This window comes from Nomascus leucogenys, chromosome 5 (genome assembly GCF_006542625.1).
Source record: "Nomascus leucogenys isolate Asia chromosome 5, Asia_NLE_v1, whole genome shotgun sequence".
NCBI lineage: Eukaryota > Metazoa > Chordata > Mammalia > Primates > Hylobatidae > Nomascus > Nomascus leucogenys.
In genome coordinates this window covers 59,196,986-59,212,885 of record NC_044385.1, presented here as the reverse complement: position 1 = coordinate 59,212,885, position 15,900 = coordinate 59,196,986, and the positions used below count along the sequence as shown (strand labels likewise).

The 15,900-nt window shown below is 38.7% G+C and overlaps 1 non-coding gene across 1 annotated transcript; it reads left to right on the top strand.

Moving 5' to 3' along the window:
- The first annotated feature begins 2,794 nt into the window (after positions 1-2,794).
- Positions 2,795-15,900, top strand: LOC105739756. The gene is made up of 3 exons (XR_004030133.1): positions 2,795-2,869; positions 13,322-13,412; positions 15,872-15,900. It is a non-coding gene; the product is annotated as an uncharacterized LOC105739756 (transcript).

Here is a 15,900-nt window from a genome sequence, read left to right as displayed (position 1 = left end):
ATATTGAACTCCTCAAATATATTTATGCAGTCTTTTAATCCATTTATTCATCAAATGTGACCTGAATACCCACTGTGTATTCTACTCTCTCTCAGGACCTTTCCAAGCTTAAAAACTTTATGTTTACGTGCCCAGTCTGAGCAAGTTGAGAGAATTAAAATTGGACTATTAGGACTTAATCTAAGTTGAAGCTTTTCCTCCCTCCTTTCAAACAAAAGCATTTCTGAAGGTAGAAAGTTGTAAAAGATAACCTTTAAACTACCCTTTTGAAAATTTATAACAGTGTTTTTCTTTTCTTAATTTCAACTTTTATTTGAGATACAGAGGGCACATATGCAGATATCATACATGGGAACACTGAATGATGGTGAAGTTTGGAGGACAGATCGCATCACTCTCGCCATGAGCATAGTACCTGATAGTAGTAATTTAACCCACTCCCTTATAACAGTCTTAAAGACTAATATTAATCATTGATAATATCTGATTTACATATATCATATAAATCAAAATATTGAATAAAATGAGCCATGCTTATTCATTTGAATTTTGATGTTTCTTTGGCTTAAAGTTTTCTGAAATCCAAGTAAGAATAGTTTTTTGGTAAAAATATGTCATTGTTATCTCAGCCGTTTTTTTTCGCTGTTCTTTTTTGGGTTGTCTTCCTATTTTTTATTTCTATGGGTACATAGCAAGTGTACATAATATATTTATGGGTACATGAGGTATTTTGATACAGGTATACAATGCATAATTATCATATCAGGGTAAATGGGTATATCTGTCCCCTCAAGCAGTTACCGTTCTTTGTGTTACAACATTCCAAATATACTTTTTGGCTATTTTAACATGTACAATAAATTATTATTATTATTATTATTATTATTATTATTATTTTGAGATGGAGTCTCGCTCTGTCGCCCAGGCTGGAGTGCAGTGGCGCCATGTCGGCTCACTGCAAGCTCCGCCTCCCAGGTTCCCGCCACTCTCCTGCCTCAGCCTCCCGATTAACTGGGACTACAGGCGCCTACCCCAATGTCCGGCTAATTTTTTGTATTTTTTAGTAGAGACGGGATTTCACCGTATTGGGCAGGATGGTCTCTATCTCCTGACCTCATGATCTGCCCACCTTGGCCTCCCAAAGTGCTGGGATTACAGGCCTGAGCCACCGCGCCCGGCCAATAAATTATTGTTGACTGTAGTTTCCCTGTTGTGCCATCCATCGCTAAATCTTATTAATCCTATCTAAATATTTTTGTACCAGTTAACCATCCCCGCTTCCATCCTCCCCCAATCTCAATACCTTTCCCAGCCTCTCTTAAGTATTGTTCTACTGTCTATCTCCCTTAGTTCAATTGTTTCCATTTGTATCTTCCACAAACGACTGAGAACGTGCAAACTTTGTTCTTCTGTGGCTGGCTTATTTCACTTAACATAATGTCCTTCATTTCCATCCATGTTGTTGTAAATGTCAAGATCTCATTTTTTTATGCCTGAACAGTACTCCACTGTGTCTATGTAACACTTTTTCTTTACCCTTTCATCTATGGATGAACAGTTAGTTATTTCCCAAATCTTGGCTATTGGGAATAATTCTTCAATAAATATGAATATGCTCATAGTTCTTCAATATACTGATTGCCTTTCTTTGAGGTTTATACCTAGCAGTGGGATTGCTAGATCATATGGTAATTCTATTCTTAGTCTTCAGGAACTTCAAAACTATTCTCCAAGGTGGTTGTACTAATTCACTTGGGTGGTCGGGAACGTGTCTGTACTGGGGACAGATGACTGAGACTACAGGTAGTTTGTTTACCAGAAGGAGGGAAATAGCTCCTACTCTTGATCATTTGAACCCATTTTTTGGAATGGGTGCTTTCATACACGGAAGATTTCAATGTTGGAGACTGTCATTGAGTCCTAGAGGGATCTGTAAGTAGGAGCCCATAGGAAGGAAAATATTGAGATAGCAATTGGGAAAAACAGAGATACAGCTTTCAGGACTCTATTTTTCCAGCAGTCTCTCTCCTTGGGTATCAGAGCATCTGTGAAGATTCTCAAGGGCTTGCTAGTTGATGTGGACCTGAAATAGGCAGGACTTATGCAGGGAATATAATTAAAGTTTATCTTTGTTAAGGTTTTAATCTTTCTGCAAAGCATATTTCCAATAATGACATAGACACTTGTTCCTTTAACTTTTGTACATTAAGCTGTCAAGCATTTCAGACATTTCAGGGAACTGCCTACACTGTTTTAGGGTAAAGGGCAGCAATAGGGCCTACTTAAGTGGTTTCCATGCTGAAGAACCAAGACTGCCATTTTTGAGTGGCACAGATTAGCCTTTGAACAAGAGACAGGTAATGGAGAAGACACAGTGTCTCTTTCTACCTTGTTTTAAGTGATCAGTTGGTTCCAATTCAGGTAACAAAGGTTATGTCACTCATTAATTGGATATTGAATTCAGCCTTCAGGACAGACACTTCTGAAGACAAATTATTCTCAGGCTCTGCCAATATATTGCCGGTCACTATTTGTTAAGGAACTAAGGGTGAGTCTTCATTGAACATTTCACAGGTTGGGAAAGGTGAAGGCAGAAATAGGTAACTAAAATCTTTTTGAAAAAGAGGCCAATTTTAATTATATTAAGAAATATTATTTATTGTATAGATAGCTGAACTTTCCCCAGATTTTTTGTTTTTTGTTTTGGGGGGGGGTGATACCCAGAAACAAAACAAATATTTTTTTTTTTTTAGAGAAATAAACTCACTCATTTTTCTTGTATGTTTTTCTCTTTAGGCTGTCCGACGAACAGAGTTCTGGTGACTCATGGCTTTCAATAGATGATGAACTCTTTGATTCTGATACCAAGGTAAAGTGCTCTTTTGTGAAGTAAATTTTCTTGCTCTGAATCTAGTTTTGCATAGTATTTACTCTTCAACTATAGCAGCAGTCTACCTATAATTGTTTTATGGTCTTGGGGAATAGTTGGTCAGAAAAAAAATATTATAGAAATATGACTATTTGAATTTCCTTTACTTTTTTTCTTTGGAAAATGGGAAAGGGTGCTAAATACTTAGAGGAATTGGGGGCTGAAAAATGGCATGAACTGGGAAATACACTGTGACAGGAAAACTGTATGTGGAAAAGCTTTCCCACAGTAGAGGAAACTTGAAATTTTCTCAGGGTTTATTTGGTGAGTATTCTCACAGGAACTTTTCAGCCATACTATAGTGATCTTTATAATCCTTGTGCCTGAATACATTTTAATGGGTTCCATTACTCATTATAGTAACCATAAAATGTCCCCGGTGTCTTCAGTTCCAAAACTGTAAATCACATATCATACGGTTTCCTTTTACTTTCTTGGACGCTTATTGTGGGATGACACAGTTTTTAGTAGGAAACTTCTTCTCTCTTTCATCCTTGGTTCTGTAATTAGACTCGAATAACATTGTGGAAATGTAGCTGGGCATGCTGGCACATGCCTGTAGTCCCAGCTTTTTGGAAGGCTGAGGCAGTAGGATCACTTGAGTCCAGGAGTTCCAGACCAGCCTGGGCAACATAAGAAGACCTCACTTCTAGTTTTTCTTTTTTTATTATTATTATACTTTAAGTTTTAGGGTACATGTGCACAATGTGCAGGTTTGTTACATATGTATACATGTGCCATGTTGGTGTGCTGCACCCAGTAACTCGTCATTTAACACTAGGTATATCTCCAAATGCTATCCCTCCCCCTTCCCCCACCCCACAGCAGGCCCCGGTGTGTGATATTCCCCTTCCTGTGTCCATGTGTTCTCATTGTTCAATTCCCACCTATGAGTGAGAACATGTGGTGTTTGGTTTTTTGTCCTTGCGATAGTTCGCTGAGTATGATGGTTTCCAGCTTCATCCATGTCCCTACAAAGGACATGAACTCATCATGTTTTATGGCTGCATAGTATTCCATGGTGTATATGTGCCACATTTTCTTAATCCAGTCTATCGTTGTTGCACATTTGGGTTGGTTCCAACTCTTTGCTATTGTGAATAGTGCCGCAATAAACATACATGTGCATGTGTCTTTATAGCAGCATGATTTATAATCCTTTGGGTATATACCCAGTAATGGGATGGCTGGGTCAAATGGTATTTCTAGTTCTAGATCCCTAAGGAATCGCCACACTGACTTCCACAATGGTTGAACTAGTTTACAGTCCCACCAACAGTGTAAAAGTGTTCCTATTTCTCCACATCCTCTCCAACACCTGTTGTTTCCTGACTTTTTAATGATGGCCATTCTAACTGGTGTGAGATGGTATCTCATTGTGGTTTTGATTTGCATTTCTCTGATGGCCAGTGATGATGAGCATTTTTTCATGTGTCTTTTGGCTGCATAAATGTCTTCTTTTGAGAAGTGTCTGTTCATATCCTTTGCCCACTTTTTGATGGGGTTGTTTTTTTCTTGTAAATTTGTTTGAGTTCATTGTAGATTCTGGATATTAGCCCTTTGTCAGATGAGTAGATGCAAAAATTTTCTCCCATTCTGTAGGTTGCCTGTTCACTCTGATGGTAGTTTCTTTTGCTGTGCAGAAGCTCTTTAGTTTAACTAGATTCTGTTTGTCAATTTTGGCTTTTGTTGCCATAGCTTTTGGTGTTTTAGACATGAAGTCCTTGCTCATGCCATGCCTATGTCCTGAATGGTATTGCCTAGGTTTTCTTCTAGGGTTTTTATGGTTTTAGGTCTAACATGTAAGTCTTTAATCCATCTTGAATTAATTTTTGTATAAGGTGTAAGGAAGGGATCCAGTTTCAGCTTTCTACATATGGCTAGCCAGTTTTCCCAGCACCATTTATTAAATAGGGAATCCTTTCCCCATTTCTTGTTTTTGTCAGGTTTGTCAAAGATCAGATGGTTCTAGATATGCGGCATTATTTCTGAGGGCTCTGTTCTGTCCCATTGGTCTATGTCTCTGTTTTGGTACCGGTACCATGCTGTTTTGGTTACTGTAGCCTTGTAGTATAGTTTGAAATCAGGTAGCGTGATGCCTCCAGCTTTGTTCTTTTGGGTTAGGATTGACTTGGCAATGCAGGCTCTTTTTTGGTTCCATAGGAACTTTAAAGTAGTTTTTTCCAATTCTGTGAAGAAAGTCATTGGTAGCTTGATGGGGATGGCATTGAATCTATAAATTACCTTGGGCAATATGGCCATTTTCACGATCTTGATTCTTCCTACCCATGAGCATGGAATGTTCTTCCATTTGTTTGTATCCTCTTTTATTTCATTGAGCAGTAGTTTGTAGTTCTCCTTGAAGAGGTCCTTCACATCCCTTGTAAGTTGGATTCCTAGGTATTTTATTCTCTTTGAAGCAGTTGTGAATGGGAGTTCACTCATGATTTGGCACTCTGTTTGTCTGTTATTGGTGTAGAAGAATGCTTGTGATTTTTGCACATTGATTTTATATCCTGAGACTTTGCTGACGTTGCCTATCAGCTTAAGGAGATTTTGGGCTGAGACAATGGGGTTTTCTAGATATACAATCATGTCATCTGCAAACAGGGACAATTTGACTTCCTCTTTTCCTAATTGAATACCCTTTATTTCCTTCTCCTGCCTAATTGCCCTTGCCAGAACTTCCAACACTATGTTGAATAGGAGTGGTAAGAGAGGGCATCCCTGTCTTGTGCCAGTTTTCAAAGGGAATGCTTCCAGTTTTTGCCCATTCAGTATGATATTGGCTGTGGGTTTGTCAGAGATAGCTCTTATTATTTTGAGATACGTCCCATCAATACCTAATTTATTGAGAGTTTTTAGCATGAAATGTTGTTGAATTTTGTCAGAGGCCTTTTCTGCATCTATTGAGATAATCATATGGTTTTTGTTGTTGGTTCTGTTTATATGCTGGATTATATTTATTGATTTGCGTAGGTTGAACCAGCCTTGCATCCCAGGGATGAAGCTCACTTGATCATGGTGGATAAGCTTTTTGATGTGCTGCTGGATTTTGTTTGCCAGTATTTTTATTGAGGATTTTTGCATCTAGTTCATCAGGGATATTGGTCTAAAATTCTCTTTTTTTGTTGTGTCTCTGCCAGGCTTTGGTATCAGGATGATGCTGGCTTCATAAAATGAGTTAGGGAGGATTCCCTCTTTTTCTATTGATTGGAATAGTTTCAGAAGGAGTGGTACCAGCTCCTCCTTGTACCTCTGGTAGAATTCGGCTGTGAATCCATCTGGTCCTGGACTTTTTTTGGTTGGTAAGCTATTAATTATTGCCTCAATTTCAGTGCCTGTTATTGGTCTATTCAGAGATTCAACTTCTTCCTGGTTTAGTCTTGGGAGGGTGTATTTGTCAAGGAATTTATCCATTTCTTCTAGATTTTCTAGTTTATTTGCGTAGAGGTGTTTATAGTATTCTCTGATGGTAGTTTGTATTTCTGTGGGATTGGTGGTGATATCCCCTTTATCATTTTTTATTGCATCTATTTGATTCTTCTCTCTTGTCTTATTAGTCTTGCTAGTGGTCTATCAATTTTGTTGATCTTTTCAAAAAACCAGCTCCTGGATTCATTAATTTTTTGAAGGGTTTTTTGTGTCTCTATTTCCTTCAGTTCTGCTCTAATCTTAGTTATTTCTTGCCTTCTGCTAGCTTTTGAATGTGTTTGCTCTTGCTTCTCTAGTTCTTTTAATTGGGATGTTAGGGTGTAAATTTTAGATCTTTCCTGCTTTCTCTTGTGGGCATTTAGTGCTATAAATTTAGCTCTACACACTGCTTTGAATGTGTCCCAGAGATTCTGGTATGTTGTGTCTTTGTTCTTGTTGGTTTCAAAGAACATCTTTATTTCTGCCTTCATTTCGTTATGTACCCAGTAGTCATTCAGGAGCAGGTTGTTCAGTTTCCATGTAATTGAGCAGTTTTGAGTGAGTTTCTTAATCCTGAGTTCTAGTTTGATTGCACTGTGGTCTGAGAGACAGTTTGTTATAATTTCTGTTCTTTTACATTTGCTGAGGAGTGCATTACTTCCAACTATGTGGTCAGTTTTGGAATATGTGTGGTGTGGTGCTGAGAAGAATGTATATTCTGTTGATTTGGGGTGGAGAGTTCTGTACATGTCAGATGTCTATTAGGTCCACTTGGTGCAGAGCTGAGTTCAATTCCTGGGTATCCTTGTTAAGTTTCTGTCTCGATGATCTGTCTAATGTTGACAGTGGGGTGTTAAGCTCTCCCATTATTATTGTGTGGGAATCTAAGTTTCTTTCTAGGTGTCTAAGGACTTGCTTTATGAATCTGGGTGCTCCTGTATTGGCTGCATATATATTTAGGATAGTTAGCTCTTCTTGTTGAATTGATCCCTTTACCATCATGTAGTGGCCTTCTTTGTCTCTTTTGATCTTTGTTGGTTTAAAGTCTGTTTTATCAGAGACTAGGATTGCAACCCCTGCCTTTTTTTGTTTTCCATTTGCTTGGTAGATCTTCCTCCATCCCTTTATTTTGAGCCTATGTGTGTCTCTGCACGTGAGATGGTTTTCCTGAATACAGCACACTGATGGGTCTTGACTGTTTATCCAATTTGCCAGTCTGTGTCTTTTAATTGGAGCATTTAGCCCATTTACATTTAAGGTTAATATTGTTATGTATGAATTTGATCCTGTCATTATTATGTTAGATGGTTATTTTGCTCATTAGTTGATGCAGTTTCTTCCTAGCCTCAATGTTCTTTACAATTTGGCATGCTTTTGCAGTAGCTGATACCGGTTGTTCCTTTCCATGTTTAGTGCTTCCTTCAGGAGCTCTTTTAGGGCAGGCCTGGTGGTGACAAAATCTTTCAGCATTTGCTTGTGTGTAAAGGATTTTATTTCTCCTTCACTTCTGAAGCTTAGTTTGGCTGGATATGAAAGTCTGGGTTGAAAATTCTTTTCTTTAAGAATGTTGAATATTGGCCCCAACTCTCTTCTGGCTTGTAGAGTTTCTGCCAAGAGATCAGCTGTTAGTCTGATGCACTTTCCTTTGTGGATAACCCGACCTTTCTCTCTGGCTGCCCTTAACATTTTTTCCTTCATTTCAACTTTGGTAAATCTGACAATTATGTGTCTTGGAGTTGCTCTTCTCGAGGAGTATCTTTGTGGCATTCTCTGTATTTCCTGAATTTGAATGTTGGCCTGCCTTGTGCGATTAGGGAAGTTCTCCTGGATAATATCCTGCAACGTGTTTTCCAACTTGGTTCCATTCTCCCTGTCACTTTCAGGTACACCAATCAGACGTAGATTTGGTCTTTTCACATAGTTCCTTATTTCTTGGAGGCTTTGTTCATTTCTTTTTGTTCTTTTTTCTTTAAACTTATCTTCTCGCTTCATTTCATTCATTTGATCTTCCATCGCTGATACCCTTTCTTCCAGTTGATCAAATCAGCTACTGAGGCTTGTGCTTTCATCACGTAGTTCTTGTGCTTTGGTTTTCAGCTCCGTCAGGTCCTTTAAGGACTTCTCTGCATTGGTTATTCTAGTTAGCCATTCGTCTAATATTTTTTCAAGGTTTTTAACTTCTTTGTCATGGATTTGAACTTTTTCCTGTAGCTCGGAGTAGTTTGATCATCTGAAGCCTTCTTCTCTCAACTCGTCAAAGTCATTCTCCGTCCAGCTTTGTTCCATTGCTGGTGAGGAGCTGCATTCCTTTGGAGGAGGAGAGGCACTCTGATTTTTAGAGTTTCCAGTTTTTCTGCTCTGTTTCTTCCCCATCTTTGTGGTTTTATCTACCTTTGGTCTTTGATGATGGTGACGTACAGATGGGGTTTTGGTGTGGATGTCCTTTCTGTTTTTTAGTTTTCTTTCTAAGAGTCAGGACCCTCAGCTACAGGTCTGTTGGAGTTTGCTGGAGGTCCACTCCAGACTCTGTTTGCCTGGGTATCAGCAGCAGAGGCTGCAGAACAGCAGATATTGGTGAACAGCAAATGTTACTGCCTGATCATTCCTCTGGAAGTTTTGTCTCAGAGGAGTACCCGGCTGTGTGAGGTGTCAGTCCACCCCTACTGGGGGGTGCCTCCCAGTTAGGCTACTCGGGGGTCAGGGACCCACTTGAGGAGGCAGTCTATCTGTTCTCAGATCTCCAGCTGCGTGCTGGGAGAAACACTACTCACTTCAAAGCTGTCAGATGGGGACATTTAAGTCTGCAGAGGATTCTGCTGCCTTTTGTTTGGCAATGCCATGCCCCCAGAGGTGGAGTCTACAGAGGCAGGAAGGCAGGCCTCCTTGAGCTGCAGTGGGCTCCACCCAGTTCGAGCTTCCTGGCTACTTTGTTTACCTACTCAAGCCTCGGCAATGGTGGGCGCCCCTCCCCCAGCCTCATTGCCGCCTTGCAGTTTGATCTCAGACTCCTCTGCTAGCAGTGAGCGAGGCTCCGTGGGCATAGGACCCTCCAAGCCAGGCACAGGATATAATCTCCTTGTGTGCCATTTGCTAAGACCGTTGGAAAAGTGCAGTATTAGGGTGGGAGTGACCCGACCTTCCAAGTGCCATCTGTCACCCCTTTCTTTGACTAGGAAAGGGAATTCCCTGACCCCTTGTGCTTCCCAGATGAGGCCATGCCTCGCCCTGCTTCAGCTTACACTCAGTGCACTGCACCCGCTGTCCTGCACCCACTTTCCAACACTCCCCAGTGAGATGAACCCGGTACCTCAGTTGGAAATGCAGAAATCACCCATCTTCTGCGTCACTCAGGCTGGAGCTGTTCTTGGCTCTGTAGGGTCCAGCCCAACATGGTTGGTGGGTTTCTCCCTGTGTGCGGAGATGAGAGAGCATAGAAATAAAGACACAAGACAAAGAGATAAAAGAAAAGACAGCTGGGCCAGGGGGACCACTACCACCAAGACACAGAGACCGGTAGTGGCCCCGAATGCCAGGCTGCGCTGATATTTGTTGGATACAAGACAAAGGGTCAGGATAAGGAGTGTGAGCCATCAATGATAGGTAAGGCCACATGGGTCACATGTCCACTGGACAGGGGGCCGGCCCTTCCCTGCCTGTTAGCCGAGGCAGAGTGAGAGAGGAGAAGGAGAGAAACAGCTTACATTATTATTTCTACTTATCAGAGACTTTTAGTGCTTTCACTAATTTGCAACTGCTAACTAAACGACAGAGCCAGGTGTACAAGATGGAACATGAAGGTGGACTAGGAGTGTGACCACTGAAGCACAGCATCACAGGGAGACGGTTAGGCCTCCGGATAACTGCGGGTGGGCCTGACTAATGTTAGGCCCTCCACAAGAGGTAGAGGAGTAGAGTCTTCTCTAAACTCCACTGGGGTAAGGGAGACTCCCTTTCCCAGTCTGTTAAGTAGCGGGTGTTTTTCCTCGACACTAACGCTACCGCTAGACCATGGTCTGCTTGGCAACGGGCATCTTCCCAGACGCTGGCGTTACCACTAGACCAAGGAGTCCTCTGGTGGCCCTGTCTGGGCATAACAGAAGGCTTGCACTCTTGTCTTCTGGTCACTTCTCACTATGTCTCCTCAGCTCCTATCTCTGTATGGCCTGGCTTTTCCTAGGTTATGACTATAAAGCAAGGATTATTATAAAATTGGAATAAAGAGTAATTGCTACCAACTAATGATTAATGATATTCATATATAATCATATCTAAGATCTACATCTGGTAAAACTATTCTTGTTTTATATTTTATTATACTGGAACAGCTCGTATCCTCGGTTTTTACCTTGGCACCCCGGTGGCTTGCTGCCCACAGGCCCCACCCCCCTAGTTTTTCTTTTAATGTGGAAATTCAGAAATTTAAAATTTCTGTCTCAAAATCTGTATTACAAAGAGATTCCCATGTGTTTCCTAAGCCATTCTATGAAGAGTATATTTAAAACTCTTCATCTAATTGAGCATACGTGTTTTTTCTCAAGTAACAACCAGCTCCAGAAGCAGAGACTGTTAATAACCATGTGGTAAGACTTTAATTTCAAACACTTTTTGCCCTGTAGTTGTAAAAAATATTCACAGAGCATCTTTGTATCATAGTTTAAAGTTTCAAATTTCAGAAGTTTTTGTATTTCATTGTTTACATAATCATTTTAAAGGTCCTGCACTACTGTGAGCTACTGAATGTTACGAAACATATTCTTGTGTATCCTAACGTACCTAAAGTCTTGCATGTAAGAAGCATTTTAATCATTTTTGAACATGAAGAAATGAGCAGACAAGTAAATTTCTATATAATAGAATGTTATAGGTAGTATAACATCACAAGATATCTAATAATAACATCTATTGCATTTCCAAAATATGGCTTAATGTTTAGGACATAGGTTCACATGAATTATGCAAATATGTTATAAATAAGAAGGAAATAAATTAGAAATATGTCATCAGTAAGAAAGCAGATTACAGTATATTTTCTAATATCCTCTAACTGTAAGCTAAAATTTAGATTTTAGATGAAAATTTCTTAAGCTTTCTTTTAGCCCCAAACTATGCTCTTTTAAATATGTCTTTTCAGGTTGTACATTACTCTTTATAATTTTGATTTCCTATTCTTTCTCCTGGTGGAATATTGATGAAACATTTCTTTTCTCTTTTATCTCTCTGTAATAATAATGTTCCAGCTTTCATGTAATGGTAGATGACCATATTTACCCGAATGAATTTCTTATTTTGTAGAAAGAAAATTGAAGTCTTTATTACAGAAATACTTACAAAAAATTGTAAATTCTAATCAGTATTTTTAGGGCTATCCTGTGACCAAAAGTCTCCATATATATCTGTACTTCTCCAAGTACCTTACTATAGTTAACATCATAAGAATGACACTCATAAATACTACCTCCTAAGTATGTCTAATGAACAAATTTTGGAAGAAAGGGAAGAAATGTGAAATCCTTTTGTAAACTGTGAAGTGTGTATACAAGTGTAGGACAAAATGATCACAGTGGGATTCAGCGATTTAGTAAATATTGAGGATTCTTTTTGTAAACCTGATTGATGAAATGGCAGTAGTGCTGAAAAAAAAAATAGAAATTTAGAACAGGCATGTCGATTTCTACTTTGGTTTATGTTAAGTTTCAGCAGACTATGACTGGGAATATCCTAAGGGAATCTAGTGATTTGGCACTTGAGATCTTTCTGATGAGATTGTAAGTGTTTTTGACCTTGAAGGAATTTCTGTTCTTGACTACTGACTGTGTGCTAGGCAGTGAGACACTGAATGTACAAGATGAGGCTTATGATAGGGTAGTAGGAGCAGAAAATCAAGTAAAGAACAAACACTTCTAAGCCACTATAAGTGCTTCCTATAAAGAAAACAGAGAATGTTAGGTTAGGGCATATTGAAGAAGTGCGTACTTAGGATGGGGGCCGGAATGGGAGTAGAACTGTGTTCTCAGAGAAGATCTTTCTGAGTGTGACATTTAAGCTGCCAACTAGAGGACAAGAAGCAGTGAGCCATGTGAAAGTCTAGAAGGAGGATATTCTGAACGGAGAGAACAATGGGTCACATCTATTTATCATTTTGTTCTCAACATCCAAAAAGCGGGAAGTGTGGTAAGCACCCTTGTCCTCATGTGTATTATTAGAATGTGTAGAAAAGAGAATGTGTAAATAAGGGCCTGGGACTGTTTAGATGCTTCATAATAAATGTTCTTCTCCTTCCCTTTTTACTAACTCTTGCTATACTTTCTTGAAGTTATTTCTTAATAGGGAAAGAATGGCATAGTATATCTAATATTTGCTTGCTTTTATTTAAACAAGGCATAAAGAAAAGGCTTCTTACTATTTTGCCATTTTTCCTGTCAGTAAAAATTTTACCAAAAATATTTTGATTTTTCCAAGCCCTTCCTTACCTAAATAAAGCAGCTTTGACAATGTTCTGCTTACACTCAACATAACATACCCTGAAGTTACCTATCATGCCGAGTATCTTATTTTAACACTAAGATCATTTATGTAATTAGAAATATTTAAAATATGAATGTTGTAAGTATTATACCAAGTGTGTGGTTTTTTAAAATGCCTTCTTATTGTTGGTAGTGAATGCAAAGTTGAGTTAGGTATTTGAAGTTAGTTCCTTGCTGAAATATACACAAGAGCTAATATTGTATCTGTGATTATGTTTCCTTTGGCTTTCTGTGTTCAGTTTACAGAGTCAATAGCCATATGGAGATAAAAGATTTGCTTGATCTGGAGAGCATATATGAGTTTCTCTATTGAAATATTTTGGTTTTCAATACACGCTTTCCTTACTTCTAGGTCTCATTGCTTTTAAATCAGGAAATTCAGAACATGTTTAGGAAATATTGAGAAATTCGTTGTTTTTTCATTGAAACTCATTATTCATTATAATTTCAACAGGCTACCTTGGAGAATGTTCCACAGAAATATGATAGTCACTTAACTGGAGCTGATGGTCAAAGAGGAAAAATTACAATAAAGGAACAATAAGGTAAGAACTGTATTTTATTTAAAAATTTGACAGAATGTTTAAAAACATAAGCTCTGTTATGTTCTAGTAGCCAAGGAAAATAAGGTATTAAGTGCATAGTCAAAAAAAGAGAAGTGAAATAGTGATATGTTGTATATTTTGTAAGGCATTATCAACCGATTTAATTGAGAGTGCCACTAGAGGAGCTGAATCGTTAGTTCCAATTCAAGATACTCTAAGACCTGAGGAAAGTCAGAAAATAAGGAAGAAGAAAAGAGTAAATGAAGAGTGAAAAAGGCAGAGTACAGGGAGTAAATGAGGGAAAAAGAAACAGATATATGCAATGAAGGGTGAGAGAGTAAGATAATTACTTGAAGAGAATATAAAGTGAGCTTCCAGTACTGAAACTTGTCAGAGAAGTCAAGCAAAATGTTGCCACTCTTGCTGTTTTCCTTACTTTTGGGAATGCATTAAGGATGGAGGTACCTGACCACGCAGAGCTATGTTTTATCTGCGATAGAGGAATGTAATGCATGGTCAACCATGCATAAATTACATTTCTATAATTTAATGTGCTATAAAATGTTGTTACTTCATGGGACAGTATCTTAGGGGCCAAAAGAAGAACATTGGAAAGAAGAGGGTAGGATTAGTTATGGAGAGATCAAGGAAGCTATAGCCTGATAAAAAGTTCATTAGTAACCTTATGACTTGTAATACAGCTTAGATTTGGAGGACGTGATAGGGTGGAGCTTGAGGCTGGATTCCAAAAGGGCAAGTTGAGGTTGAGGAATGTGGGAGCACGCTGAATATAGATCAGAGCTTTCCAAATTTTAACAAATCAGCTGAGGACCTTGTTAGAAGTGCACATTCTGATTCCACAAGTCTGCAATTCTGCATTTCTAATAAGATCTCAGGTGATGCCAACCCTTCTTGTCCTAGGACCACACTCTGAGTAGCAAGGGTATAGCTGTGCCTTTAGAGAAATCTGAAAGAAGAGCCCTTGGATAACCACTCAAGACGTAACAGAATCAAGGGAAAGCATGATTTTCCTTTTATTTCTGAGCGTGTCTCTGGCCAGAGGGGAAGGAGAAAGAGATGAAGCAACAGCAATCATCGTTGGAAGATACCACTGCTAAATGAAGAGAAGAGAAGTCATGGGAATGGTCCATCAAAAGAAGGCAGAAGGGTCAGAATCAGGACAACAGATCTAGAGATTACTTTTGCAAAGGAAGAGGGATTGTGAGTGGAGGAGGAGGGAGGAAAGAAAGAAGTTGGCTAGTTAATTTTGGAGTTGATAATAAGGAAACTTGAGAGCTTTCACGTCTGATGGCTACAATATATTGGCACTCAAACAGAAGATTAGGTGATTGCTGTTACAGGAGTTACTGGAAGGAGGGAGTGCCAGAATGGGGGTAAACCACAGGAACTAATTTCTTCTCTTTGTAACTATCAGACATCAAAGATGCATGTTTTGTCGATATCAGTTAATCAACTGAGGTTAAGTTAAAAGTAGGCGCTTTGGCTGCTTTTTCTTTAAGGCAGCCAGTTTTTTAAATAAGATGCCTGTTTTGTAAAAGGTTATCATGGATGACATGATATGCCAACCCAAATTAAGTTTAGAAACAAAAAAAATTACAAAGTTTATTCCTCAAATACAAAAGGCATTACTTTACATAAATATTACACCCATTTTGGTATATAAAAGGTCCGTAGTAACTAATAATTGTGTAGCAATGCATTTTTTATTAATATTTCAATGTTGAAAGCATCCTATACATTATTTTTTAAAATGTTTTATATACCTTCTTGCATGAGTGGATCAAAAAATTTAAGATGGCTAAACTAGAGGATATGAGAAATGTAGACCTATCAGTAAGCCCAAGTAGGTATGGAAAAATAATGAAGATTTTTATGAACTATTTTCTGTAAGTGTGGATCCAAAGCAATCACTTCAGAACACTTTCTCTGATGAGAAATGAATTAAACATTCAAATGAACTGTCATGACAACTGTGTGCTTCCTACATTCTAGGACCAATTGAAGGACATAGTAGGTACTTGCAGTAGAATGGTATAAATGATCCTGATGTGTCACATTAAAGACACACTATAGCATTCTACCATCAGCTTGGACATTTATCTGCCCAGGGTCACGATTTGCTCTGCTGATTAAAGATCACTTTTCTCCTCCTCAGCATGTACACATGGTTGCGTGCATACTTTTCTCTTAGTTACAGATATTCGAATCAGAATCTTGCCTTTGAAATGTTAACTGCATGTTTTATTCAACCTATCTTCTTAGTTTTCTTCAGGATATTTCTGTCATGTTGTTGTCCTGACAAAAGAAATGCACCCTTAAATCTAAACTCATTATTTTTAAAGCTAAGCACTAAGATTCAGCTTGATACTAACTCTGAGTGTATGGTTAGATTTATCATATTTATATATAGTTGATTATATGTCCCTTTTGCCTTCTAGATTCTCTTGAGCAATATCATCACTTGAAG